Genomic DNA, 8,656 nt, shown 5'->3' on the forward strand with positions numbered 1-8,656 from the left:
TCAGCCTCAGCTACATATTGAGACTCTGTGGAAGAAAAAAAAAGTGGAGGGGGCTACATTGCTGTTTTCAGTAATTCCCATAAAGCCATTTCCTTGGGGACCATAGTTCCAGCCTGGGAAATGTCGTGTATTCCTTGTCACACCGAGGAGACTCAGCCACCCATTTCATGAGGTCTCTTTATTGTTAAAACATCATCAACATGGAGGGCCAATACCAGGGGCCCAATAGAACCAAGCGTGTTAGCCCAGTCTAATTCCTCCTGAAAACTCGTCTCCTTCACCCCAAAGAAAAGCATTAAAAATTCTGGTTTCTCACCGGGAAGAAGTGGATGCTTGGGCCAGCACTTCCTTCCTCTCCTCCCCTCCCCTCCCTTCTTCTCTCCTTTCTCTTCCTGTTCTTCCTTCTCCTTTTTCTCCCTCTGCCTCTCCCTCTCTCTTACTAGGGATTGAACTCAGGGCCTTTACACTGAGCTATATCCTCAGCCCTATTCTAACTCATAAATTTTGAGGCAGGATCTTCCTAGGATTTTGCTAAGTTGTCCAGGCTAGGCATGAACTTGCTGTCCTCCTGACTCAGCCTCCTAGTTCACTTTCTACTTCTGCAGAATAGGGTCTGTTGTGAGGGTTAAGATAATTTACATGTATGGGAGCTGGGGTGTAGTTTGGTGGTACAGAATGTGCAAGACGGAGTTTGATACTCAGCACCTCCTCCCCAAAATTATGTATGTTGAGTCCTGGTGCACAATAAGCAATCTCAATATTGTCCTTGTTCCCTTTGTTTTGTAAATGTGCCTATTTCATCTTGTGTTACTGTGGCCCACAAAAGACACTGTATCATCATGACTCACACTAAGGTAGTGGGCGAAGATCATCATTTTTGAACACAGAAATGGAAGCGCAAGTAGGTTTGATTTTGATGACTTGCCAAGGTCATCCAGCCAATTAGACGTGAAGTCTGGGTTAGAACTCTTAAGTGCCCATCTGAATACACCACATGCTCTGTCCACAGCATCAGCTGCCTTTCCTGCGTCCGGAAAATATTAGAAATGGTCTGCCTCCCTGAGTCCTTAGAGGTTTGCTCTGTCGAGAGGAGCCCATTATGTGTGCATCTGAACACTGCTGCAGGAAGGCTGTCAGCGCATAGCCTTTAATGCCTGTTACGCAGATGGAGAGAGCAAGATTGATGAAGAGCAAATTTCCTGTGGCTCCTGCTAGGGCTTGCAGTCCTGACCATGCTGTGGGTTCTCAGGCATGGCTGGAGATGAGGCCTTTGAGGGGAATGCTGCACCCCAAGGCAGAGGTGGGTCTTCCTCCTGGTATGATCTTAGGGGCGAGGTTAGGATTCCCTGCAGTAAGCGCTCTAGATCCAGTAGTCCAAAAAGAATGTGTCTGAAGCACCAGGTTCAAAGATTTTTCTTCTGGGGGCTCTTTGTCCTTTTTGGCATCCCCTTTCCAAATGCATTTGTCCACAAGGAGATCTCCAGAGCGAGGAGCCTCCTGGAAAGCGGGAGAGTCCCGGGCAGAAGCGGTGGGGAAGGAAAAAGCCTGGGTTCCTGGAAAGCACAGGAGAGGGCAGCCAGGTAACTGAGGACCGTGCTCCTTCCCAAGGCATCCTGGGAAAACATCTCAGACTTGCTATTTGTCTCGGGGTCTCTGCTGGGCCTTCTACCTCCTTTCTGCTAATTTTCCAACCAGGAGTCTTGAGGGATGATGACCAGAGGCGTGGGCTGGATGATGAGGGAGAAAGGTTGGCTGCCTTGTGTGTGCACACACCATACCCATGCCACATGCTGCACACACATTGCACCCTACACACACCCTACACCTCACCATACAAGATTTGAGCACACACCAAACACACACACATACACCACACATCAAATGTGCTCATACGTTATCCACCACATACACACCTTGCGCATGCCCTGAACATACACCACCTCACAGGCCATACACACCACACTGTACACACAGGCAAACCCTGCATTCACCCCCTTTAGTGTTTTAAGAGAATGACAGCACCACCTGGTGGCGCTGACGTGCAAAACACACCCAGCCTTAATTGCAGAAATGACAGGGACTGTGTACTCTGCGTTTACTTTGGTTCCCCGCCGTCAAAAGTCCTTCTTCGGCTTCCAGACCTTTTCTCAGAAAATGAACCAAACTATAAAGGCCCTTCTGAGAAGTGGTTTATGGTATTCCCGGTGGCACCCTTGACAAGAGGGACAAAGCTCAGCAATGACTTTCAAACAGAACACCCCGTGCTCAGTGTCAATCTCAAGACCCATAGTACTGGGCCTATTTGGAAAGGAAGCCCCAGGCAGGTAAGGGACGGGGAAGAAGAGTTTTGATTTCAGGGACTGACTCCAGCCACTGCGGACATGATGTTTTTTTTAGTTATAAATTACCAGGAGAGCAGAGAGAATCCTGCGTTATCAACATTAATTTCTGCTTCTCTGACTCAAGCCTGGTGTCTCCCGTAGTGGCTCGTCATCCTGTCCATCTGTGTTATTGAGTTGTTCCCCTCCCCTGTGAGTGACTTCATCCTCCTGGTAGAGGCAAACACACGCTTGCTGCTTTGTTTCCCCACCAGCACTCAGACAGCACAGGTCTCGGGTGACCCTTGTCCCCCTGTGTCCCTGCAGGTTCACCCGGACCAGCTCATGCATTTCATGCTAAGTGGGCCTTGAAAGCCACTAATCATGTATGGAACTAATAATAGTTTCAATGAGGGAGCCACTCCCAGTCTTAAGTGCTTTAGGGTCTTACAAGGATTCATGACAAGACATCAGAATTTCCACCCAGAGGACCTTTTTATTCATGAAGTCCGTGGAACTCTTTCCAAACATCAGGCTTTTGAATCCTCACATCTCCTGGAAGTGCCGCCTGAAGAGGGGGCACCGGCGAACACTAATCTGAGTAACGGCAGCAGGGGCTGGGCGGAGGCAGGCAATTCTTCAAAGACTTCCTGAGGCCGGAGCAGTAAAGCCATGTTGGAAACAGCGTAGCCTAGCTCTGAACGTCCCGGGGAAAGGAGACTCCTTAGTGGCCCTGAAGTGAGAAAGGAATAAATTTTGTAGAGGATTCAGGTTGAGGCCAGGAGGAGAAGATGGAGGGATTGCCTTGTCCCTTCTCCCAACATTTGGAACACTGGCAAGATCAGGTGGAAATGGGCATCGAGAGAGCCTCAACTAGAAGGACAGAGGCCAGCAGTGCAGAGGGGACATCAGAAGGCTTGCCAGGGCCTTGGAGGAGGGAGGTGATCTCCTGAGTCTGGTGTCAGCTGGGGGGCTGAGGTTCCAGTGCTGACTCTGAGGCTCAGATCTTAGGCACTGCTGAGCTGACTCTGACTTCTGCTAGGCAGCCTGTGACAAGGGGCTGAGCCTTGGCACCGCTCCTTCCTCCTGTGCCAAAGTTCTAAGTACCCCCTCCTCTACCCTCCCCATACTGAGCATTGAACCCAGGCCCTTTACAAGGAGTTGCATCCTGAGCCTTCGTTTATTTTGAGACAAGGCCTCACCAAGTTGCTCAGGCTGGCCTTGAACTTGCGATCCTCCTGCCTCAGCCCCCAGAATTTTTGGATTACAGGTATGTGACACCAGGTCTGACTTCTAAGCACTATTTGACAGGGCATTTCTAGGTCTCTAGAAGAAAGGCTAAAAGAGAAGATTAAGAAAAAATTTAAAGGGTCTGGGGTTTAGCTCAGTGGTGCTGCTGCCTGCCTTGCAAGTGCAAGGTCCCAAGTTCAATTCCTGATACCAAAAAAAAAAAAAAAAAAAAAAAAAAAAAAAAAAAAAAAAAAAAAAAAACTAAAAAAAAAAAAAAAAAAAAAAAAAAAAAAAAGAAAAGAAAAAATGTAGACTAAAACTATTATCTACGCCTATGATTTAGAAGCGGGAGCGGAGGCCATATTCCTCCTAAGAACATTTAATTCCAGCATGTTTTCCATTTTCCTCTGTTTTAAGGCATTTTCCTCCTTTTAAGAAAGTTTTACTAGTATCCATTTGTGATGCATGCTGGTTACATTCAGCTTAGGTTTGATACATACACATAATGAATCTTGATCTTTTTTGCTGCCCCGCCCTTCTCACCTCAGTTAAGGCATTTTTAAAAAGACTTTTTATTCTGAAATAATTTTAGGCTTACAGAAAAATAGTACTGAGGGTTCCCACATAGCCTTCACCCAGCTTCCCCAGTGGTAACATCTTAACATAACCATGCACAAGAATCCAAACTATGAAATTGAGATCAGTACAGGACTATTTACTGAGCTGCCGAGTCTTTGTGGGTTTCACTGGGTTTTCCACAAATATAACTTTTGTGTTGCCAAGTCCCAGCAGAACCCTGTGATGTCTCCTTAGTATCCTCCAGTCTGTAACAGTTCCTCAGTCTTTCTGCTTTTTTTTTTTGGTACCAGGGATCGAACTTGGCACCTCGTGCTTGCAAGGCAGCCAGCGGCACCACTGACTTTAATCCTTGGCCCCCATCTGGGCTTCTCTTGTCCTTTAAACTTTGCAGTTCTTTTGTAGTTGGTTTGATGTCCTTTCATGATTACATGGAGGAGGTGCATTTTGCAAGAGTCCTGCCAAAGGGATGCCGGGTCCCTCACAGCAGGTATCTTAATTACTTTTCTCTTTGCTGAAACAAAATTTCAGGAAAGGTTTATTTCAGTTCACAGTCTGTAGAGTTTTCAGTCCACAGTCAGTGTCTCCAAGGCAGGGTGGCATGGCAGCAGGGCATTGCAGAGGAGAAACAGTCCATAGCCTGGTAGGCCGGAGGCAGTGAAGCAGCATGCAGCAGCAGTAGCAGCCTGCCTTCCTTCTCTCCCTTTGTAACCCATTCAGGCTACAAGCCTATTGATTGGTGCCACCCACAGCCAGGGTGGGGATTCCATTATCCTTACCCAGAACTATGCTAATTCCAATCAGTGGACTAATTTAGTATCACACACCTTTAATCCCAGTAGCATGTGCCCTAGATCCAGTCAGTCTGAAAAGCCCCACCTAGGAGTGAATAAGGATTTGGGGGGACATCTAGATATAAGCCATAACAGCAGGCTCTGTCGGTGATACCATGATGACAAGTCTCACTTCTACTGATGTTGCTGTGACCTTGAGACTAACATGTCTGGCTAGGTTTCTCCTCCAGCCCGACCTTGAAGGAGGCCATGCCTCTCCCAGTTCCTGGGCAGTTCCAGTGAGAAAGTAGCTAAGGTTAGATGGACAGATTAGATGGAATTTACCAACCTATTCATCCCTCACTTGGTCCCATTGTCTCACTTGTCACATACTGATCTCAGGCACACCGACTGATGTCTATTCCCATGTCTTCCGGGGAAGTCTAGGACATTCAATAAAATGAGGTGCCAACACATAGCAAGCACTCTGGATATGTTTGCTACTCTTAATCAACATAGTATAACTTTCTAGAGGTCATACAACCACTTAAAATGTAAGCTAAAGTGCTGGCTCATAGAATAGGTCAATCCAATTGTTCTCAGTTACATTGTAAGCTCTCTGAAAGTTAACCATAACTTTCCCCCCCTTTTTGGGGGTACTGGGTTTGTCCTTTGCACTGAGCTATATCTGAAGCCCTTTTTGAAACTTTATTTTAAGACAGGGTCTCAATAAATTGCTTGCAATCCTCCTGCTTCAGCTTCCCAGCGTGCTGGCATTTGCCCCTACACCAGGTCGTTTTTTGGAAGCAGTTGCTGTAGTTCTTTGGTTCTTTGGTTAGGGTTTTGCCCAATTCCATGTCCCAAGTCCACTGTGGCTAAAGAAGAAAGGGAGGGTGGACCTTGGTGAGGAAGCAGCACCTCTCCTCCAGCGCTGCAGGGCAATGCTGTCTTCCACACAAAACTAACAGAAGGGTTAGAAGCCATCCCCGATGTCCCAAACCAGCCCGGTGAGTTCTCTCTTGTCCTTCTGGAGACTGGAGGTCTGCTGACACTGAAGGCCAGGAGGAAACTTTCAGTCCCAGAGACAATAGAGGACAAAGCAGAAAGCATGTGTAGCTTCCACTTGGCTTGTGTTTTCTCAAAGCAGAGTGTGAGACGTTGATGTGGCGGATTTACTCAGGAGTTGGTCTCTGGAAGCAGCAAGCAAGGAGAAAGGGACAAGGGGACAGGGAACGAGGAAAATCTAACCAAGTGTGCATGCATCAGCAAGGCAGTGCCCAGTGTGGACTGCGGGAGCTCAATCCCAGGGGGACCCAGGAAAGGGTGTGAAAAGCTGGAGCCCCAAGGGTGCTGGGCCAGCTGAGGGACTAAAGTACTAGCTCCCATCACTAATCAGTGGGGTGATGTTGGTACAAGTCTGGGGCACACAGGGAAAAGGTGCAGGTACTGGTATTTGCCCATGGCCAGAACACACTGACGTGGTGAGCCCTGAAGGACATGGCCCAGGAACCAGCAGTGTCTGCTGTGATGCTGCAGACAGGAGGGAGGGAGGAAGGAAGCAGCACATGGGAGAGAATGCGTAGGAACACATTTAAATCCCCAGAGGGGAGTCTGCTCTGTTCTTCTTCATGAAACTCATTCTTCTTAGCCTGGAAGCCCTCGCCAGGGAATGGTAGGAAGTGCCAGCAAGCAGCAGCGCACAAACAGTGGATGGTTGAGGAGCAGCAACCTGGAGAGCTGTGGCCAGGCCCTGTGCTTTGGTGGGACATGCAGCAAAGTCACGTGGCACTGTGTGAGCTTTGGTTTCTGCTTGTGTTGTTTTTTTTGAGACAGGGTCTCACTATGTTGTTCAGACTGCCCTGGAATTCACTGTGTGGCCCAGGCTGTTCTCAAACTTGCATGGATCCTCCTGCCTCAGGCTCCCGAGTGCTGGGATTACAGGTGTGCGCCACCTCACCTGGCTGGTTTCTGTTTTTAATTGGGGACAGAAGTACCTACCTTCCAGTGTTGCCAGTGGATTAGATGAGATTTGTAGTGCACTGTCCATCCTGACATTCGACACCCACTCAAATCATTATCAGTTTCCGGGCTAAACACAACACGCTTTTTCTGAAGTACCTACCTTCCAGTGTTGCCAGTGGATTAGATGAGATTTGTAGTGCACTGTCCATCCTGACATTCGACGACACCCACTCAAATCATTATCAGTTTCCGGGCTAAACACAACACGCTTTTTTTCAATCTTGAGAACTGAAGTCTGAACTCACTGGGCTAAAGCGAAGGTGTGGACAGGACTGGTTTCTTCTGGCAGCTTCCTTCCCCCTTCCAGTGTTGCCAGTGGATTAGATGAGATTTGTAGTGCACTGTCCATCCTGACATTCGACGACACCCACTCAAATCATTATCAGTTTCCGGGCTAAACACAACACGCTTTTTTTCAATCTTGAGAACTGAAGTCTGAACTCACTGGGCTAAAGCGAAGGTGTGGACAGGACTGGTTTCTTCTGGCAGCTTCCTTCCCTGTCAGCCTCTGCTGGTGCCGTGTCCATCGGCATGTGGGCCTCTTCTTCGGAGAGTGTTGCTCCTATCTCTGCTCTGCACCCATCCCCTTCCTTCTGCCTGGCTCTTAGCACACTTCTGTTAGAAGGACCCTTGTGATGCTGTTGACCCACTCAAATAGCCCAGGGCAACCTCTCCATTTCGAGATCACTCACACCTCAACCATCCCTTTTGCCGGGTAAGGTAACATGTGGATGCATTTGGGGGTTGTTTTTCAGCTTTGCTCATTAGGGAACAGGTGAGAGAGACTGAAAAAGGAGGGCAACTTTCTCTGGAATGTGGAAAGCCTCTTGTGGCATTCGTTTCTCTGAGATCAAGGTTGGGGCTTAGTTCACCCCTGCAGGTCCTGAATGTGCTGATGGCAGCTATGTGTCATGACTTCTTTGCTCCTTGAGGGTGAGAGAACAAGCCTTCTGGGGATGGGCTGAGACCCTGGAGTGGCGCACACTGTCTCCTCCAGAAAGCAAATCCTGGGAAGCATGGGGGCCGGATCACTCAGATCCCCTGGGAGATGCTCTTGGCCACAACAATCACGGAGAAAGGAAAATGGATCCAGAAACAATCAGACGCCTTGATTTGTTTTTGACTGTCTTTGATGAGACTTTCTGACTTCAGGTAGTGAGAGAGATTCTGCTGGGGCCTCGAGAACCGCACAGAAGCTTCTCCTCTGCCTCCCTGGAGAAGCAGTTCGATCAAGGTCAGTGCTCTTGGCAAAGAAAGCTGCTTCTGAACACCTTCAAATTTATAAAATCTCACCTCAGCAGCCACGGAAAGGAGTGGAGCGTCACCCCTCAGAAAGGTGATACCAAGTGTCCCAGAAGCCCCAGGATGTCATGTTCATGAATTTCCATCCTGTTTTGAGGTCTTGAATTGGAACTGGAGCTGGCCCTTGAGGGGATGGGGCCCTGGGCACGGAGTTCTGGCTGCTGCTCTCTGCCAACAGTGTGGCTTTGAAGCCCCTAGGGAAAGGCTCTGCACAGGATCGACGGAAGGATAAAGTGTGGAGGGCTCAGCACCTGGTGTGTCAGCATCACAGCCCGAGCCTCCCGCTGGTCAGCTCTCCTGGAGCCTCAATTTCCTGCTAACATTTCCCTGTGAAGGAGTTAGCTATGTTTTCTACAAAGTTTTGAACAGCAACCACATGTTTAGAACAAGCACATTAATCCTCTTCAGTGCTGTTGCTTTTTTTTTTTTTTTTTT

At 48.4% G+C, this 8,656-nt stretch overlaps 1 pseudogene; it reads left to right on the forward strand.

Moving 5' to 3' along the window:
* The window catches only part of LOC104847832, a 13,214-nt pseudogene that overhangs the window by 1,733 nt on the left and 2,825 nt on the right, over positions 1-8,656 (forward strand).

Source organism: Fukomys damarensis, unplaced genomic scaffold (assembly GCF_012274545.1).
Source record: "Fukomys damarensis isolate Sample0158 unplaced genomic scaffold, DMR_v1.0_HiC HiC_scaffold_30, whole genome shotgun sequence".
In the NCBI taxonomy this organism is placed as follows: domain Eukaryota; kingdom Metazoa; phylum Chordata; class Mammalia; order Rodentia; family Bathyergidae; genus Fukomys; species Fukomys damarensis.